The 18,398-nt window shown below is 41.3% G+C and overlaps 1 long non-coding RNA gene and 1 other non-coding gene across 2 annotated transcripts in view; one reads left to right on the top strand and one right to left on the bottom strand.

Moving 5' to 3' along the window:
* Nucleotides 1-11,947: 11,947 nt before the first annotated feature.
* On the bottom strand, nt 11,948-12,054 carry LOC116594608. Its single transcript, XR_004287318.1, has one exon. It is a non-coding gene; the product is annotated as a U6 spliceosomal RNA (small nuclear RNA).
* A 2,401-nt stretch (nt 12,055-14,455) lies between these two features.
* The window catches only part of LOC116592896, a 75,319-nt gene continuing 71,376 nt past the window's right edge, over nt 14,456-18,398 (top strand). Inside the window, exon 1 of the long non-coding RNA XR_004286654.1 lies at nt 14,456-14,568. This is a non-coding gene — a long non-coding RNA (uncharacterized LOC116592896). The remainder of the gene's footprint in view (nt 14,569-18,398) is intronic.

Genomic DNA, 18,398 nt, shown 5'->3' with positions numbered 1-18,398 from the left:
GACTGGAGGAGATTATGCTGAGTGAAATAAGTCAAGCAGAGAAAGTCAATTATCATATGGTTTCGCTTATTTGTGGAGCATAAGGAATAACACGGAGGACACGGGGAGACGGAAAGGAGAAGGGAGTTGAGGGAAATTGGAGGGGGAGACAAACCATGAGAGACTGCAGACTCTGAGAAACAAACTGAGGAATCTGGAGGGGAGGAGAGTGGGAGGTTGGATGAGAGAGTAGGAGTCTGGTCATGGGTATTATGGAGGACATGTATTGCATGCAGCACTGGGTGTGGTGCATAAACCACACTGGAACACTGAAAAGAAATAAAAAAAAAATAAGTAAAAATAAAAAAAAAAAGTCTCAGGATGGTCTCTGATTGGACTGATTGCCACAACTTGGGGCACATGCCCATCTCTGAACCAATGAGTATGTCCAGGAAGGTGTGATGTTTTGACTGGCCAGGTTTGGGTTACATGTCCAATGTTGTAGCCAGGGATGGACACCTACTTCCATGTTCCAGGGGTTCCAAGAGTGAGAATGGACGGGGAGAGATACCCCAGAGGAAAGTCAGGAAATTTGGCGGCTGAGAGCCCAAAATACTACACAGGAATAGTATTACATGTTGACTGATGTCCTTAGGTTAAAATACTTGTGGGCAATACTTCTCACGGGCTGTCTCTGCAGAACAGCTGTGTTGATAATAGGTATCTAAAAACGTCCAGTCATTCTACCAATAAACACTTATTGAACATTTACTATGATACTGCTCTAAACTAGATGTTGGGGATACAGAAATAAAAACTGTCATTGCTGGCAGGGAGAATCTAACATTAATGTCATTTTGTTATCAGGGTCCTCAGTCGTTACATATCCTGCTGGGAGTGTAGTTTGGAGGAAAATCTCTGATGGGAGGCTCTGACTATCCTGAAGGAGAGGATGTTTAAAGCTCTTGGATACAATCTTTTCATGTCCTGTATTTGCATTTGCCTTGTATTTTCAAATTTCTCACTTAGTACAGCCGTATTATCTCTTGTTGATTAGTAAGTCACCAATAGCCTATTATGAGGCTGTTGTAGAGAAATACTTGAGAGAGTTATTTTTGATCTATTGTGACCCCACCCTCTGTTTACATGATGAAGAGTGAGCTGATTCGATATTATTTGTGGTGCAACATCGTAGCTGATGCAAGTAGCCACCGACTGCAGGATGAATCACTCCACTGTCACTCACTTTGCAAAATTTTCTCAATCTATTTGTCATACCATCAAAAAATGGATGGTCATTTAAAAAAAATTCCATGAAAAGGAATTCCAGGTTTGGATGTTTTGGGCATTGGATAAGGGATTGCTTTTGTAAAGGAGGAGTTGTAAGTGTAAAACTCAGAACTTACAGCAATAAGAGCTAGAGATGAGTAACAGGGCCATGGAGTTCTGTAACAGGGGACCCCAAGCTAGGCTTGTGGTTGACGAAGGCTTCTTGAAGAAATTGAAGGTAATATTTGAAGAATGAAGGGGTGGGTTGTCAGTGGCTTGGTCAGTTAAGTGTCCAACTCCCCCTTTTGTCTCAGGTCATGATCTCAGGGTCGTGTGACCAAGCCCTGCATTGGGGTCTGTGCTAAGCATGGAATCTGCTTAAGATTTTCTTCCTCTCCCTCTGACTCTCCCCTGACCACTTGTACTCTCTCCCTCTCTCTTTAAAAAAAAAATGTGCCTGATGCTGTGCTATGTGACTTATATGAATTTGGTCATTTTATACTTACAGCAGCTCTGTAAACTCTGAATTGTTGTTATCACCATTTTTCCAGATGTACAAACAGACCACTCCCTCAACCTCTTCTCTTGCCTCACCACACACACATACACACACACACACAGACACACACAGACACAGACAGACAGACAGACATACACACACACACACACACAGATTAAGTAAGTGGCTCCAAGTCATACCACAAGAACAGGCCAAACCAGGATTTGAATTCAGGGGTGTTCATTATACAGTCTATTAACTGCTGTGTACAGAAGTTTCTGGAAAAAAATTGCCAGTGTGGTGGGAGCTCAGGGAATTAGGGGGAAAATGGTATGAGATATGGCTGGAAAAGTAGCTGGGGTTAGGCAATGGAATGCCTTGTATGCAGAGGTGAGAGCTGGGCCACGTGAAGTATTTGAGAGGTTATAGCAAGACCACAATGTGAACCAATTTATGTTTTGAGACGATTTCTCTAGCTGCTGGCCTGAGAGTAAATTTTAGGTTAGGATTTGAAGCAGGGAGACGTCTTAGGAAGTTGCTTCCAGGTGAGAGCTAATGGCTCACTGGACAGAGGTGGTAGCAGTAGAATCAGACATAAATGGGTATACTCAAGAGATAGATAGGGTATAAAATTGCTTGGATTTGGAGATTGAATATGGGGGGAAGATGGAGGGCAATGTCATTGGTAACATTTAGGGAACTGACTTATGGACCTGCATTGATATTGGCACTGCCCACTGAGTTGAGGACATAGAAGGAGACTATGCCCTGTGATTAAGTTAAGGCCAATGGAAAACCAGGCAGGACTAGTAATGGTCCAGATCCTTCAAGAATGAAGCTTTGGGTCATCCAAAGGTAAAGAACCACAACCAGCTGAGGTACTTGCTGGAGGCCAAAGGGATACAGAAGGGACAGTAGAAGGTAGTTATAAATACAAGGACTGTAATCGGTGTGGATGTTTCCTCCTTATTTTGTGTCTATATACATATAGTAAATAATATCTCCAATCTTTTCCCTCTCTTGTTCCCTCATTGTGTAACATAAGATATACTAACATCTTATCATAGTATTTAAGTGCTATTAATATACACTATACTAATTTAAGTTTATGGGATATCAAAAAAAAAAAGAGTAAACGTCAGTTACCTTTTCTTCTGGAGAAGGGGTTAGTGCATTTGTGGCTACCTAGTACACTTGTATCATGTTAGGCAGAACTATCACCTTATTAATGTCTTTATTTGGAGATTAAGTATGGTTTAAGGAGATGCATATAGGTATGAAGTTGGCAAACAGTGGACTTGTGATGGTTAATTTTGTGTGCCAACCTGCCTGGGCTAAGGGATGCCCAGATAGCTGGCAGGGCATCATTTCCAAGCATGTCTGTGAAGGTGTTTCTGAAAAAGATTAGCATTTGATTCAGTAGGTTGAGTAAAGAGAATGTCTTCACCAAGGTGGGTGGGCCTCATTCAATTTGTTTGGAGCTTGAGTGGAATAAGAATAAAAGGGAAGGGCAAACTCTCTCTCTTCTTGCACTTCTCCATCTTATCTTGACCTTGGACATTGAAATTCCTGGCTCTCAGGCTTTCAGACCCTGGCACTTACACTTGTTCCCCCCAGGGTCCTCCCTTTCCAGTTCTTAGGCCTTTGGCCTCAGACTGAATTATACCATCAACTTTCTTGCTTCTCCAGCTTGCAGACAGCAGATGGTGGGACTTCTTGGCCTCCAGAACCATGGGAGTCAATTCCTATAATCAACCTTCTCATAACAAATCTCTATACAGTTGACCCTTGAACAACTCAGGGTCAGGGGTGCTAACATCCTATGTAGTAAAAAAAATCCATGTGTAACTTTGATGCTCCAAAACTTAACTTCTAATAGCCTTCTGTTGACTGGTGGCATTACCAATAACACAAACAGTTGATTAACACATATTTTGTACATTATATATATTTTATACTGTACTCTTACAATAAAGTAAGCTAGAGAAAAGCAGATGTTATTTTTTCAAATTTTTAAACTTTTAAATTATATTCAATTTAGTTAACATATATTATATTATTTGTTTCAGGGGTAGGATTGGAAACAACATACAGAAAAGCGAAACTGGACAATTTTCTTACACCATACACAAAAATAAACTCAAAAAGGATGAAAGTCCTTAACGTGAGACAGGAATCTATCAAAATCTTAGAGGAGAAAGCAGGCAGCAACCTCTTTGACCTTGACCTTTCTTTCTAGAAACATCGCCAAAGGCAAGGGAAGCAAGGGCAAAAATGAACTATTGGGACTTCATCAGGATAAAAAGCTTTTTTTTTTTTTTTTAAAGATTTTATTTATTTATTTGACAGAGAGAGAGATCACAAATAGGCAGAGAGGCAGGCAGAGAGGGAAGCAGGCTCCCTGCTGAGCAGAGAGCCCAATGCGGGACTCGATCCCAGAACCCTGAGATCATGACCCGAGCCTAAGGCAGAGGCTTTACCCCACTGAGCCACCCAGGCACCCAGGATAAAGAGCTTTTGCACAGCAAAAGAAACAGTCAACAAAACTAAAAGACAACCTATAAAGTGGAGAAGTTATTTGCAAATGACTTCTCAGATAAAGGGCTACTATCCAAAATCTACAAAGAAATGATCAAACTCAACACCCAAAAAACAAAAAAACCCAGTCAATAAATAGGCTGAAGAAATAGGCATGAAAAGCGGATGTTATTAAGAAAATCATAAGGAAGAGAAGTGCATTTTCAGTACTGTGCTGTATTTATATTAAAAAAAATCCACATACAAGTGGACGTGTATGTTCAAACCCATGTTGTTCAAGGGTCAACTGTATATCCTATTGGTTCTATTTCCTGGAGGGCCCTGGCTCATACAGGTGGATAAGATGTTGGATTACACCAGGGATACGTTGAGTCCTATTTCCTCTGAGACATAAAGTTGGTAGTTAGAGATATTTGTCTGGAGCTCAAGGTGAGGCCAGAGAGCTTAGCTACACATTTGGGTGCTATATTAGTTTTTAGAGCTGCTGTAACAAATTACCACAAACTTGGCTGCTCAAACGACAGAAATGTATTCTCTCATAGTTCTGGAGGCCAGAAGTCCAAAGTCACGGTGTCGGCAGAGTTGGTTCCCTCTGGAGGCTCTGAGGGAGAATCTATTATTGCACGTCTTTCTTCTAGTTTCTGGTAGCTGTTGACAATCCTTGGCTTCGGGTTGCGTGACTACACTCTGTCTTCACATGGCCTTCCTTCTCTCTGTGTCTTCTCCTTCTCTGTCACTTACACGGTCACCCATCATTGGATTTAGGGTGCAAACTAGATACAGGATGATCTCATCTTGAAATTGTTACCGTAATTATAATTGCAAAGAGTCTGTTTCCAAATAAGTTTACATTCATAGATACTGGAAGGGATTGGACATATCTTTCAGTCCACTGACTGAAGCTTGCATGTCATCACCTCAAGGGAGAATAAACAGTGGGAAGAAAAAAGAGGGCCCAGAGGGAAGCCTTAAAGATCTCCATTATTTAATGGTTGGGTAGAAGTGGATGAACCTACAAAGTAGGATAAAAAGAAGAAGCCAGAGGAGTAGAAGAAACACCAGGAGGTAGAAGTCAGGAGAAGAGTGCATTTCAAGGAGGAGGGAGGGAACAATGCTTTCAAATGGTCGCTGAGAAAGTGCCAGGTACTTACTTAAAGTAATATTCATTATTGGTCTTTAATGTTGCTAATCTTTTAAGAGTTAACGTTGCACATTTGTTCTAGTTTTTTTTTTTTTTTTTTTTTTGGTTGAACTTTCATCAGAACATTAAAAGGAATCTTGATTTTACAGAAAGTTCAGTCAGAAAAACACACATATATCAACAGAGAAATTTTCTGGACTCTCTATTTTTTCTTTCTTTTTTTTTTTTTTTGGTGGAGAAAATCCACATAGTTCATCACCTGAATCTTCCCACCTAAGATTTAATTTCTATGTAGTAAATCATTTATCCTTTGACTTTGGAATAAACCAAAATACAGCCCCGACCGAGTCTTGCTTGCAGCAACATTTTTGAAACAATTCCCTTCTTTTGGGGCCTTTGTAGCACAATGTTATTGCCGGGAAGACGATACATTAAAAAACATATGGAAGAGACCACCCATTTCTAGCGATATCACTGGACTCCAAAGAAGACTTAATACTGTGTTCCTTTGGAGATAGCACACGAGGCAAAAATGCTTTGGTCAAAAATATTCCCCTGTATTTACCAAATGAAATTTCTGGCTAATGGGTAGATTGAAAACAGGGTCTAGCTTTGTGGAGGAACACTACCTCTTTACAGGTATGTTGGTGTTTCCTGCTTTTGGCTGAAGTGTCTTCCTGGATGCAGAGGGACTGGCTAAGGGTGACATACATGCTAACTGCATTAAACCTGGGAGCTGGGGTCTCCATGGCATGAACGGAGGACATAATTTGTCTGGTGGTGTTTGTGTAGGGAGTGACAGGGAGAAAGTGGAGAGAGTTGGATCAAATTATGGAGAACTTTGAATGCCCTGCCAAGTTCAGGACCTTCCACGGGAAACAGTGGGGTCTGTCCCAGAACAGAAAAATCCTTTCTCTACTTCTATTTCTGTGGCTACAATGCATTTTTTATTTTCAGTGCAAATATAGGAATCCAAGGTGTAATTATTTGTGTTCTCTCTGGGCTAATTTGAGAGTTTCTTTGGACTGAGGTCAGATTTTCATAAATTAATGATAGACTAGAATAGAATTCCTGTGCTAGGAGCTGGGAAGAGTGGCTCCGGTAAAGGCAGCTAGGTTGGGGCCCTATGATGCTATAGGCACTGTGGCCCCATGGGCTTGGCATCACACAGTGTGGCCCTCATCAAATGGGTTACAGTGGTGGAGTCCCTTGGATGCCAATCAGAAGTGACCAGCGAGGTCAGGTTCTTCCTGTGTGTATTTTTATGTCCCTACCTTTTCCAGCTCAGAGCAGCTCTGGAGAGATGTGTTCCTTCTGTTTTTATTAAGTTCTTCTGGTTGGAGGAGTGAAAGAGAAGGGGAACAGGGAGGGGGTTGCAGATGAGACGGCCTCCAGGCTGGGATTTATAAGAACATCCTTCCACTGGGTGATGTCTGCATGAGGTAGAGGCATGGTTTCAATTCCACTCTGGCAAGGCGGGCCAGCCCATGTTGCCAGCGCATAGCTCTCTTTCAATTCTCACACTGACTCGAGAGTTTGTAGACAACTTTGTACTTTGGGTCTCTGCCAGCTGTCCTGGAGAAGCAACTGCCCTTGGCTTCACGTTTTCTAACTCACCCTGCCCACTCCCAACTCAAGTTAGAGAATAACAACTGTTTTCTTAGCAAACACTGCTCCTAAGTAAACCCAAGCGGGACCTCAGCAACTGTGCATTTGGGACCCATGGAGTCTTTTTCATATTTTTGTGACTTTCTTTCCTTTGGCTGCAGAAGAACAGCGCTCTCAGATTTGTACTGCCTTAGAGACCGTCTGCAAGGACAGGGTCATTACGCATTTAGACATCAGGCCTGAGGGTGGGGGCGGGGAGATGACTTTTTGGTTTTTGCTTTGTTTTAAACTACTAACCCTGCTCTAGATTTTTTTTGTACTTAATTTGCCACCATATTTGCTGATGTATCAATAAAAGGAAAACAACATATTTCTATTTTGTCTCTCTCATTCTCCAAAATGCTCTTTGTTTATTAAAAATGTAACCAGTCTTATTTACCTGTCCGGGGACTACCCGAACCATTGGCCCCTTCCTTGCCCTCCTCCTAATCTTTTTTACATGAGGACGGTTCCCTGTGGCCCAGCTAGGGTATAAAGAAGGGGGAGGTGGCAGCGGATCTCCCCTTGTGTCAGCACATTCTAGATCCGCATCCAGAATCTGTGCGGAATGCAGGTCTGACCCTAGAACCCATAAGCTTATAAAAGAGACTGGCCACTTTTTATGTAAAGAGTCAGTTCCTACATATCTTAGTCTTTGCAGGCTGCACTGCAACTGTGTTTATAGCATGAAGGGTGCATAGATCCTGTGTCTGTGAGTGGCTGTGGCTGTGCTCCAATAAAAATGTTATTTACTAAAAAGGGTGGAAAGCAGATTTGGTTCAGGGCTGCTGTTTGCCAATCCCTGACTTAAAACCCTTCAGTGCTGTGCCCGTGCCCTCAGAAGGAAACCTACACTCCTAGCCCACGTGCGAGGGCCGTGTGCTTCATTCCCTCTCACATCTAGTGTGCTTTCTGCCTCCTGCACTGCCCTCCACCCCGTTGGGTTGTTCCTGGCCCTCACACGTGTCTCACTCCCTCTCACCTCGAGAAATCCGTGCAAGTTGTTCCATTTACCTTAAACCATCTTCCAACCCCTTCTCTTTTCCTGCACACCTTTACATGCGACTCACTCTCCAGATCTCAGATGAAGCTTGTCTAGCACGTCTCTCCTAATCCCTGTGCCTAAGTGAGGACTCTTGACAGCAAATGACAGCAATTAAATCTCATTATACTGAGGCATTACAAACAAATGATGTTGTTTGGCTGAAATCAACAAACTCCGGATAGGGCTCAGAGGAAGTGAGCTTAGGCATGACTAAAATCAGAGATGCAATGAGTGACATAGTTTATGTATAACATGCTCTTCTCACAGCAGATCGGCAGGGATGTCTCCTAAATCTGGTGGCCTCACTGATTACAGCATAGCTGAGAAACTGAAACAACAAGGGCCTTTGGGCATCAAAAAGGATTGTAACAGGGGCGCCTGGGTGGCTCAGTGGGTTAAAGCCTCTGCCTTCGGCTCAGGTCATGATCCCAGGGTCCTGGGATCGAGCCCTGCATCGGGCTCTCTGCTTAGCAGGGAGCCTGCTTCCTCCTCTCTCTCTGCCTGCCTCTCTGCCTAAATAAATAAATAAATAAAATCTTAAAAAAAAAAAAAAAAAAGGATGGTAACAAATGCTTTGTATTAAACCAACCAACCAACCAACCAACCACACACACCCAAAAAACTTTAATTGTATCACAGGAGAACTTTTCATATACTAAATCAGAGCCTGTTTATTTTTGATTTAGGCACAATAATAACAAGTTTATTTGTCAAGTTTTCCAGGCTATAGCAGATTAGCAACAGCCGATTTATTTCTTTTGTTTTTTTACTGGGGTGAAAAGGAACTGCCAGAAGCAGACACACTGACATCAACTTGGAGCAACAGTGAAATGACAAGGAAGGTAGAGAAGGAAACTTTCAGAAAGCAGAGGGGGCTGGGGCCATTTCGTGAAGAGAAAGCATTTACATTCTTCAGTAGGTACCGAGGGCATCAGTGCTTTCGAATAACATCTAAGAACAAAATGTATATGATGTTTATTATATGCCAGCCCCCGTACTAAGTACCTCATGGGAATTATTTAATCTTGCAATAACTCTATCAATGAATGCTACTATCATTACCATTTTATAGGTCTTATTAGTTATCTATTACTGTGTAGCCAAAATTTCATAGCTTATAATAACAGCCATTTATTTTCTCATAGTTTCTGTGGATCAAGTGGCCACTTGTGGCTTAGCTGGTCCTTGGGGTCAGTGTCTTTTGTAAGTGTGTGATCAAGATGTTGGCTAGGGCTGCAGTGACCTTAAGGCTCGACTAGGGAAGAGCTCTCTTTTGAGCTAGGTCATGTGGCTGTTGGCAGGATTGGGTTCCTTGTGGCTGTCAGACTCAGAGCCCCAGTTCCTTACCATGTGGGTCTCTCCATAGGGCAGCTCATAATACGGCAACTTGCTTTATCAGAGTGAGTACATGAGAAAAGTCAGAGACTGAACAAGATGTGAGTCAAGGGCTTTTGTTACCTGAAGCTGGAGATGACAACCTATTGCTTTTGCTGTATTCTGTTCATTAGAAGCAAGATACGAAGCCCAGCCCACACTCCAGGGGAGGGGATTACAGAAGAGCCACTGGAAACCAGGTCAGTAGCTGCCTACCACATTGAAGTAGAAACCAAGAGACCAAAAGGCATGGACCTGGCCTAGGACCACATGTTTAATAAACTAGAGTACCTAGAAATGAGACCCAGGACTTGCGCTTATAAACATCAAGGCACCCTGGGCTATTAGATTTGAATAAGCTTCTGAGTGATTTTAATGTGCGATTGAGATGGAAGGACAAGTCTACTCCTTCACAAGCTTCAGTGTGTGCACAACTCGCCTGCATTCTGTTTAAAATGCTGACTCTGATTTGATGGGTTTGGGGTGGGACCTGAGATTCTGAATCTCTAACAAGTTGTGGGTGATGCTGATGCTGGTCTGTGGGCCATACTTTGAGTTGCAAGGCTCTGAAGGAACAACTCTGGGCTGAAAGTCAGGCAATTGTTTTTCCACTCGTGTTTTTTCCTCAAGCTGGTGGTAAATGGACTAGTCATTTGATCTTTCTGATTTTTAAATATTATATATTTATTTTTCATTTATTCATTCATTCATTTGCATTCAGTGTTCAATAGCTATTCATCCAACAACAGTCAATGCTAATTTTTAAGCCCTTTGTTTTATCCTGGTTATAAAAGTAATAGCAATTCTTGTCTTTCAGGTTTGATGAAAATGTTACTCCTTATGGAAATCTTCCCTACTGCCCAAACTTACATGCTTACATGATATCTTTTGTATCTTCATCACTACACTTAACTTCATCACTACATTGTAACTGTTCATGGTCACTGCTATCCTGTTAGAGGTTTTATGTGAATTTTAATTTTTTTAAAAGTAGGTTCCATGCCTGAGTTTGGGATTGAACTCATGACCCTAAGATCAAGAGTTGCATGGTCTACCAACTGAGCCACCCAGACAGTTTTATATGAATTTTAAATATTATTTATTTGACAGTTTTATATGAATTTTAAATAGTATTTATTTGACAGACAGAGATCACAAGTGGGCAGAGGGGCAGGCAGAGAGAGAGGAGAGAAGCAGGCTCCCTGCTGGGCAGAGAACCCTATGCGGGGCTGGATCCCAGGACCCTGAGATCATGACCTGAGCCGAAGGCAGAGGCTTAACCCACTGAGCCACCCAGGCACCCCTATATGAATTTTAAAAAGGCTCCCCTTTTCAAAACTCTGTATGTTCATTCCCAGAAAAACTCAACGAAATATCAAGTCTGGGATGTATGTGATGTTGATGATGGCTCTCAAGTTGTTCACAGTCCTTTGCCTTTGTCCCTCCCTGTCCCCCATGCTGGATGTCAGCTCTGGGGCTGGAACAGTGTCTATTCCATCTTTCTATCCCTCAGGGCCTAGCACAATGCGTAATGTGTGATAAGCATGCAAAAAGTATCTGTTGAACAAACAAATGTTTATTGTAGAAAATATTGAAAAGGAAAAAGTTAAAAATCAAGCACCATCCTATTTCACAGAGGTAACCTTTGTCAATGGTTCATTGTACTTCCTTTTGTCTTTTTTCCATTCATAAATATCTGCATTATCCGTATCTATGTTTGCATTTGTGTATGTAACTTTTCCTCCCTTTCTTTTGAGTGGTAACAGCCAGCATTTACTGACACTGTGCTAAGTGCTTGGGAAGATCCATTGTTAATAAACCCCCCTTGTTGCCACTAAGCTCCTGGGAACTTAGAGTCTGGGGACGGAGTTGGAGTCATGCTAACAAGGCACAGCTGTCATGAGATTTAGCCTGGCATCTTCAGTATGCCGTGGGGAAAGCAGTAGGTCTGAGAGCTTCCAGGAGGGGTGGGACAGACCCGAGGACCTGATCCCGGGGCCACTCCTACTGGGGCCCTCTGACAGCCAACACCATTCTCCACTTGATAAGAGCAATTCTACTCTGAAAAATCACCCAGAATAAGGCACATTATCCAGAGCTGAAACACACTACTACTTTTAGTGGGGAAGAAATATTTTTATTGCAAGCCCTCAGATTGACCTCCGTTCTGCTAAAACACAAAATAAAAACAAATAAAACAGCACAACCACCAAATCCCATTAAAATGTATGAAATTACTTCCTTTGTTAATTTAGCCTGACAAAGCATTGCCCTTCATCAGTTACTCTCTGTAATGTGGCTCTTTACTTGCTCTCATTAATCCATTATACTGAGCATAATTAAGGCTTTGCTCTTGAATTATAGTGATGATACCAAATTTTTAAGCAATTCAGTCTTTAGTGCAAACACATAAAGAAACTCAAACAGAGCAGTAGGGAAGAAAGAAATCAACTAAAGCAAAGAATCCTACTACACTCTCAGGAGAGTCCTCATTGTGCAAGGATCGTGCTAATCTTCTCTTTATCGTTCTAATCTTAGTACGTGTACTGCTGAAGCGAACACTACACTCTCGGGAGAGTTGATATCACCGGGCTTAAGGGACAAGATTGTGTCCTTTATAAATGAGCAGACCACCCAGATTCTGAGGAGGAAAATTCAGTGAAATGTGTGCTAACCATATAATGGCCAACATGGCCCTGTGGTCACTCTGGACTTTGGCACCCAGCTGCCTGTGAGGTGAGCAAAGGGCCAGCAGATCTCGCACTAAGTGTAAAGTTCCAAGTAGCTGAAGGAGGGCTACTGAGTAAAACTGGGTTGATTAGGTGAATCTAATGTCGCGTCTATGTAATTATATCCACATTGTACCAGAGGCTCCCAAATGTCATAGAAAATGAGCTAGTCTTTCTCTTTTGATGCTGTTACCTCCAAACCTGTTCCTCTGTGCATGCTCCATGGTGGTAAATGGCACCATCTTCCACCCAGTTACTCAAACTAAAATCCTACGTGTCCCCTTTGTGATAGTTAAGTTCATGTGTCAACTTGACGGGGCTGCAGGATACAAAGTTGTCTGACTAAACATTATTTCTGGGTGTTTCTATGAGAGTGTTTTTCCAGAAGAGATCAGCATTTGAGTTGGCGTTGACTTGAGTAAAGTTGATGGCTCTCCCCAACGTGGGTGGTCTCCATCCTGTCCACTGAAGGCCTGAATATTACAAAAAGTGGAGGAAGGTTGAGTCTATGCTGTACCTGGATACTTGAGTGGAACACTGACTGACCTTCTCCTGCCATCTTCACTCCTGGTTCTCAGGCTTTGAGACTCAGACTGGAATCCATACACACCAGCTCTGTGGTTCTCTGCGCTCTCAACCACACCCCTGGCTTTTCTGAGCCTCCAGCTTATAGACAGCCTCTAAAATCATGTGAGCCAATACCTTCTAATAACACTCTTCCTAAATCTCATTATATCTATAGGTCCATATCTAACTTGGTTCTGTTTTTCTGGAGAACCTGGATTCATACAGTCTTGATTCTTACCTTTCTCTAATCTCCTGCATCCAGTTTATTAACAGGCTGTGATAATTCTGCCTTGACAATATATCGTGAATGGACCCACTCCAAGCAACCCTTACCTTTCTGAACATCCTGGAGCAATACAACAGTCCCGGTTCGTCTCTTTGCTTCTTCTCTTACCCCTCTCAAATCTATTTCCCACAATGCAATGCTGTTGATGAAACACAAATTAGATCATACCACTCCTCTGTGTAAACCATACCTTAAGTTGCCATCAAACTTAGAATACAATCTGAACTTTCACTGTAGCCCCCAATCACCATGTGATCTGGCCATAGTTAATTGTTCTGCCTTCATCTCCCACCACTCTCTGCCCTCACCACATTTGGGTGGCTCTGTTAGTTACCTAGTGCTGTGTAACAAATGACCAAGGACTCCCATAAATGACAGCAATCAATACTGAATGCCTCACATAGTTTCAGTGGGTCAAACTGAGAAATGATGCAGGTAGGTAGCTCTGGTTCAGGGTGTTTCATGAGGCTGCCATCATCTGGAGGCTTGATTGGAGGACCTACTTCCAAGGTGGCTCATTCATTTTTTTTTTTTTTTTTTTTTTTTTAACAGAAGGCCTCAGGTCCTTGTCATGTGGGTCACTCTGTAGAGCTGCTTGAGTGATCCAAGAAAACATAACAGAATCTGCAATACCCTTTATGACCTAGGCTTGGAAGGCATATTCCTTAGCTTTGCAACATTTTTAGTTACATAGACCAGCCTGATTCAATGTGGGGGGGAGATACATAAGGGCATGAGTGTCAGGAAGTGAGACTCACCTGGGGCCATCTTGAGGGCTGGCTATCTCCTAGCACTCTCACACACACCACAATCTTCGTACACCATGACACTGTGGTGGCTGGTCACTCTATTCTCCTTCTTCCATGCTTTCCCAAGTCTGACTTTTCCCTCATCATCTACATTGGAGTTGAAGAATCTCTTGGAGAACTCTGCCCCAACAACCACAGTTTGGAGGAGATACTCTACACAACGCCCTCCCCAGTGTTTAGTTCATAGCAAAAACGGTAATCCATAATGGTATTCTTCATGCAGTCATATGTTTGGGGACTTCTTATCTCCTTCCTTATCCACTAAATGTAAACTTCAGGAAGAGCTGGGATCTATTGGGACCACAGCTCCGAGTGCAGTATCTGGCAAATATGAAGAACTCAATAAATATCTGCTGAATGAATGATTTTTAAAAGTTAAGGCTAAGGTAAGATGGCTCTTTTTCTTCCCTTGGTTTGACCAAAAGTTTTCTCTTGCGATTAGGTAGGAGTCTGGGGATAGGGTGGGAGCAAAAGAAGGAAACTAGGAGGTCCTGGTTGGAAGCAGATTGAGGGCTGGGCTGAGAGAGGAGGATGCCTGAATGTGACTCCTCCTTTCATGCTCACCACTGCACCCCACCAAGACAGGACTCAGAGACAGCTGACTATTACCACAAGCCCCATTGGGTAGCACTAGATTTTATTCTGACTCCAGTAGAAGGGGCTCTTCATTGGGATTCCAAAGGAGGTAAGAGACTTTCTAATCCTAGCTTTTGCCAGAAAGTAGCAGAATGAAAAGGTGAGACAAGGTCACATTCATCCTGAGTGTCTGGGTGGTAATAATGGGAATGACTGGGTTGTGTGGAGGGGGAGACCTAGGTTCTCCATCCTTTTCCTGTCATTTATCTCCAGAGTATCCCATCTGGGAGCATTCAGAGCCGGGCAGAACAATGTGAGGAAATTTGCAGAATGTTATCTCTGCACTTTGCCAAATAATTGGTAAGCCCTAGGGGGCCAGTCCAGCCTCTGCTTTGACCTGGAGCCTCACTTGGAAGCTGGGGAGGAAAGCTCCTCAGTGGAGCTCAGGAGTCAAGTCCTAAAGCTCCCACATAGTCTGTGCTTGTGGCAGGGGCCAGGTCCAGGGCTGTTCAGTGGCCAACACAAATTTGAAAGGTGTTGCTGGGATGTTTCTGTTCAGCCAGGAATCACATAGATCCTTGAAGGCCTTGTTTGGTCCCCCAGAGAAAGCCTTGTCTCTGTGCATGGTGTTAAAGTGTAATTTTCAAAAGGTTAAAAAAGCATGACTCTAAAAACAAAGGAAAGACTCATGCAAATACAAAAGGAATACATGTCAAAGATTTTATTCAACTCATTAATTAATTAAAGAACCAGAAATATGTTGAAACTTGTCCAAAGGGCATTTGAAAATCTAGGAATATATACATATGTGTGTGTATCAAATATATGTATGTATATATATGTATATATGTATGTATTTATATTTGTATATATGTATATATTATATATTTATGATATAATTATGATTACTTCATAAAAGTATAGTTATATAATTACAATTATTATATAATATGCTATATACAATCATAGCATAATATATAATATGCATTCATATGTATGCATGCATATCTCCCAAGATTCTCAAATAATAATATTATGTTATGAAGCGACTATTTTGTAGCCCTAGAGTATACACTATAGGCTGTTGCATCTACTAAATTTCTAGTATTAGACCGTCAGAGCCTTAGCCATTATAGATTGTCTGAGAATGTCTTCAGAGGTCTGTCCTCTCCACTTGGGCTCCCTGAACACCTTGTTCTGCTTTGCCCTTGGGTAGAGAACATCAGAGAGTAGGCTGGTTCAGCTGGACAAGCAGTGCTGAGAGCAGATCAGGGTCAGATCTGCCTGGGGTGGGCCTGGCAATGGGTTAGTGGGAGGGTGGGATTCCAAGATGGCTCTCATGAGATGTGGGGAGGATTTGTCCTAGAGGAAGTGGAGGAAAGGGTATCAGCAGGGGATGCTTTAGCAGCTGGAAGTGGGACCTAGTAGGCTACAACTGGAGGGTTCAAGTTTTTTCCAGTGGAAAAATGCAAGGGCAGAAGTATCCAGAAGTATGTGTTAGTGAGGAATTAGCAAGGACAGGACAGGGTGGCCCCAGTGCAATATTTGCAATACAGATCTGGATGTATCATTTCTTTGCATTATGGCGAGATGGCCATGTGTTCGGACAGTGGGTTCCAATCCTCACTCCACGATTTGTCTGCTCTTATACAAGTTACTTCATTTTTTTAAAATACCACTTGCCCCATATCATGTCATAAGATTAAAAAGAAAAAAGATATAAGGCCCTGAGATATTGGCACACCATGAAATAAGTAACAGATAAATGAATTAAGTAAAATTGACATAAAATAGATGCCCAATGCTACCCATTGGTAGCATTTTGATACACTAACAATGAAGTCGCCAAAAAAGAAATTAAAAAACAACATCATTACAATTGCACTAAAAAGAACAAAATACCTAGGAATAAATGTAGCCAAAGAGGTGAAAGACTTGTACTCTGAAAACAATAAAATACTGACGAAAGAAACTGAAGATGATACAAACAAATGGAAAGATATTCCATGGACTGGAAAATTAATATTATCAAAATGTCCATACTACTCAAAGTGATCTATAGATTCAATGCAATCCCTATCAAAATACCAACAGCATTTTCCACAAAACTAGAACAAATAATACTAAAATTCGTATGGAACCACAGAAGCCTCCCAAATAGCCAAAGCTTTCTTCAGAAGAGGAACAAAACTGGAGGTAGCACATTCTGGATTTCAAGTTATAGTACAAAGCTGTCATAATCAAAACAGTATGGTACTGGCACAAAAATAGATACATAGATCAGTAAAACAGAATAGAGACATCAGAAATAAACCCACATTTGTATGCACAATTAATCTACAACAAAGGGACAAAAGTATACAATGGAAAAAAGAGTCTTTTTAATAAATGGTGTTGGGAAAACTGGACAGCTATATGTAAAAAAATGAAATTGTACTGCTTTCTTACACCATACCTAAAAATAAACTCAAAATGGGTTAAAGACTTAATTGTGAGACCTGAAACCATAAACATACTAGAAGAGAACACAGGAAGTAAATTCTCTGCCATTCAGCGTGGCAACGTTTTTATAAATATGTCTTCTAAGGCAAAGGAAACAAAAGCAGAAATAAACTATCAGGACTTAATAAAAATAAAAAGCTTTTGCACAGCAAAAGAAGCCATCAAGAAAAGAAAAAACAATCTACTGAAAGAAGGAAGATATTTGCAAATGATCTATCTGACAAGGTGTTAATATCCAAAATGTATAAAGAACTTTTACAACTCAACACCAACCCCTTCCCCCACACACAATCTGATTAAAAGACGGCAGAGGACCTGAAATAGGTAGTTTTCCAAAGACATGGATGACCAACAGACACATGAAAAGATGCTTGAACATCACTCATTGTCAGGGAAATGCAAATCAAATCCATTATGAAGTATCACCTGGCATCTGTCAGAAGGGTTAAAATCAATATCACAAGAAAAACCAGGTGTTGGCAAGGATGTGGAGAAAAAGGACCCTTTGTGCACTGTTGGTAGTAATGTAAACTGATAGAGCACTGTGGACAACAATATGGAGTGTCCCAAAAAATTAAAAATAAAAATATCATAGGATCCAATAATTCCACTATTGGGTATTTACCCAGGAAAAATGAAAACACTAACTTGAAAAGATATATGAGCCCCTATGTTTATTGCAGTATTATTTATAATAGCCAAGATATGGAAGTAACCTAGGTGTCTATTAGACAAATGAATTAAAAAAACTGGAACACAATGGAATATTACACAGCCATAAAAAAGATGAGATTTGTGCCATTTAAGACAACATGTATGGACCTACAGGGTATTAAACTAAACAAAATAAGACAGACTGAGAAAGACAAATACCATATGATTCTACTCATAAATGGAACCTAAAAAATGAACAAAAGAAAAGCAGACTTAGACCTACAAATACCAACAAACTGATAGTTACCAAAGGAGGGGTGGGGTTGCACAAAATGAATGAAGGGGAGAGGGAGATACAAGTTTTCAGTTATGGAATATGTAAGTCATGGGAATAAAAAGCAGAACATAAGGAATACCGTCAATGATATTATAATAGCGATATAATGGGACAGATGGTAGTTACATTTGTGGTGAACATAACATAATATGGAAACTCGTCAAATCACTAAGTTGTGCACCTGAAACTAATACAACATTGTGGATCATCTATACTAAAAAAGAAAAAAGAAAGAAAGAAAGAAAGAATAGGCTTATTATTCATGATGTTGTCATTATTATTAATAGAGAATGGACTAAATCTTGTAGCATGGCAAAGAAAATCATCTGTGATCTGGTTCTGCCAATTTCCCTGGCCTTATCTCCTCCTTTCTCTACCTCATATTCTCTGATCTAGTTAGGATTGCTTATACCACCTCCCAACCCACACACAGCTAGCAGAACTTG

This window comes from Mustela erminea, chromosome 6 (genome assembly GCF_009829155.1).
Source record: "Mustela erminea isolate mMusErm1 chromosome 6, mMusErm1.Pri, whole genome shotgun sequence".
Taxonomy (NCBI): domain Eukaryota; kingdom Metazoa; phylum Chordata; class Mammalia; order Carnivora; family Mustelidae; genus Mustela; species Mustela erminea.
This window is presented reverse-complemented; position numbering and strand designations above follow the sequence as displayed.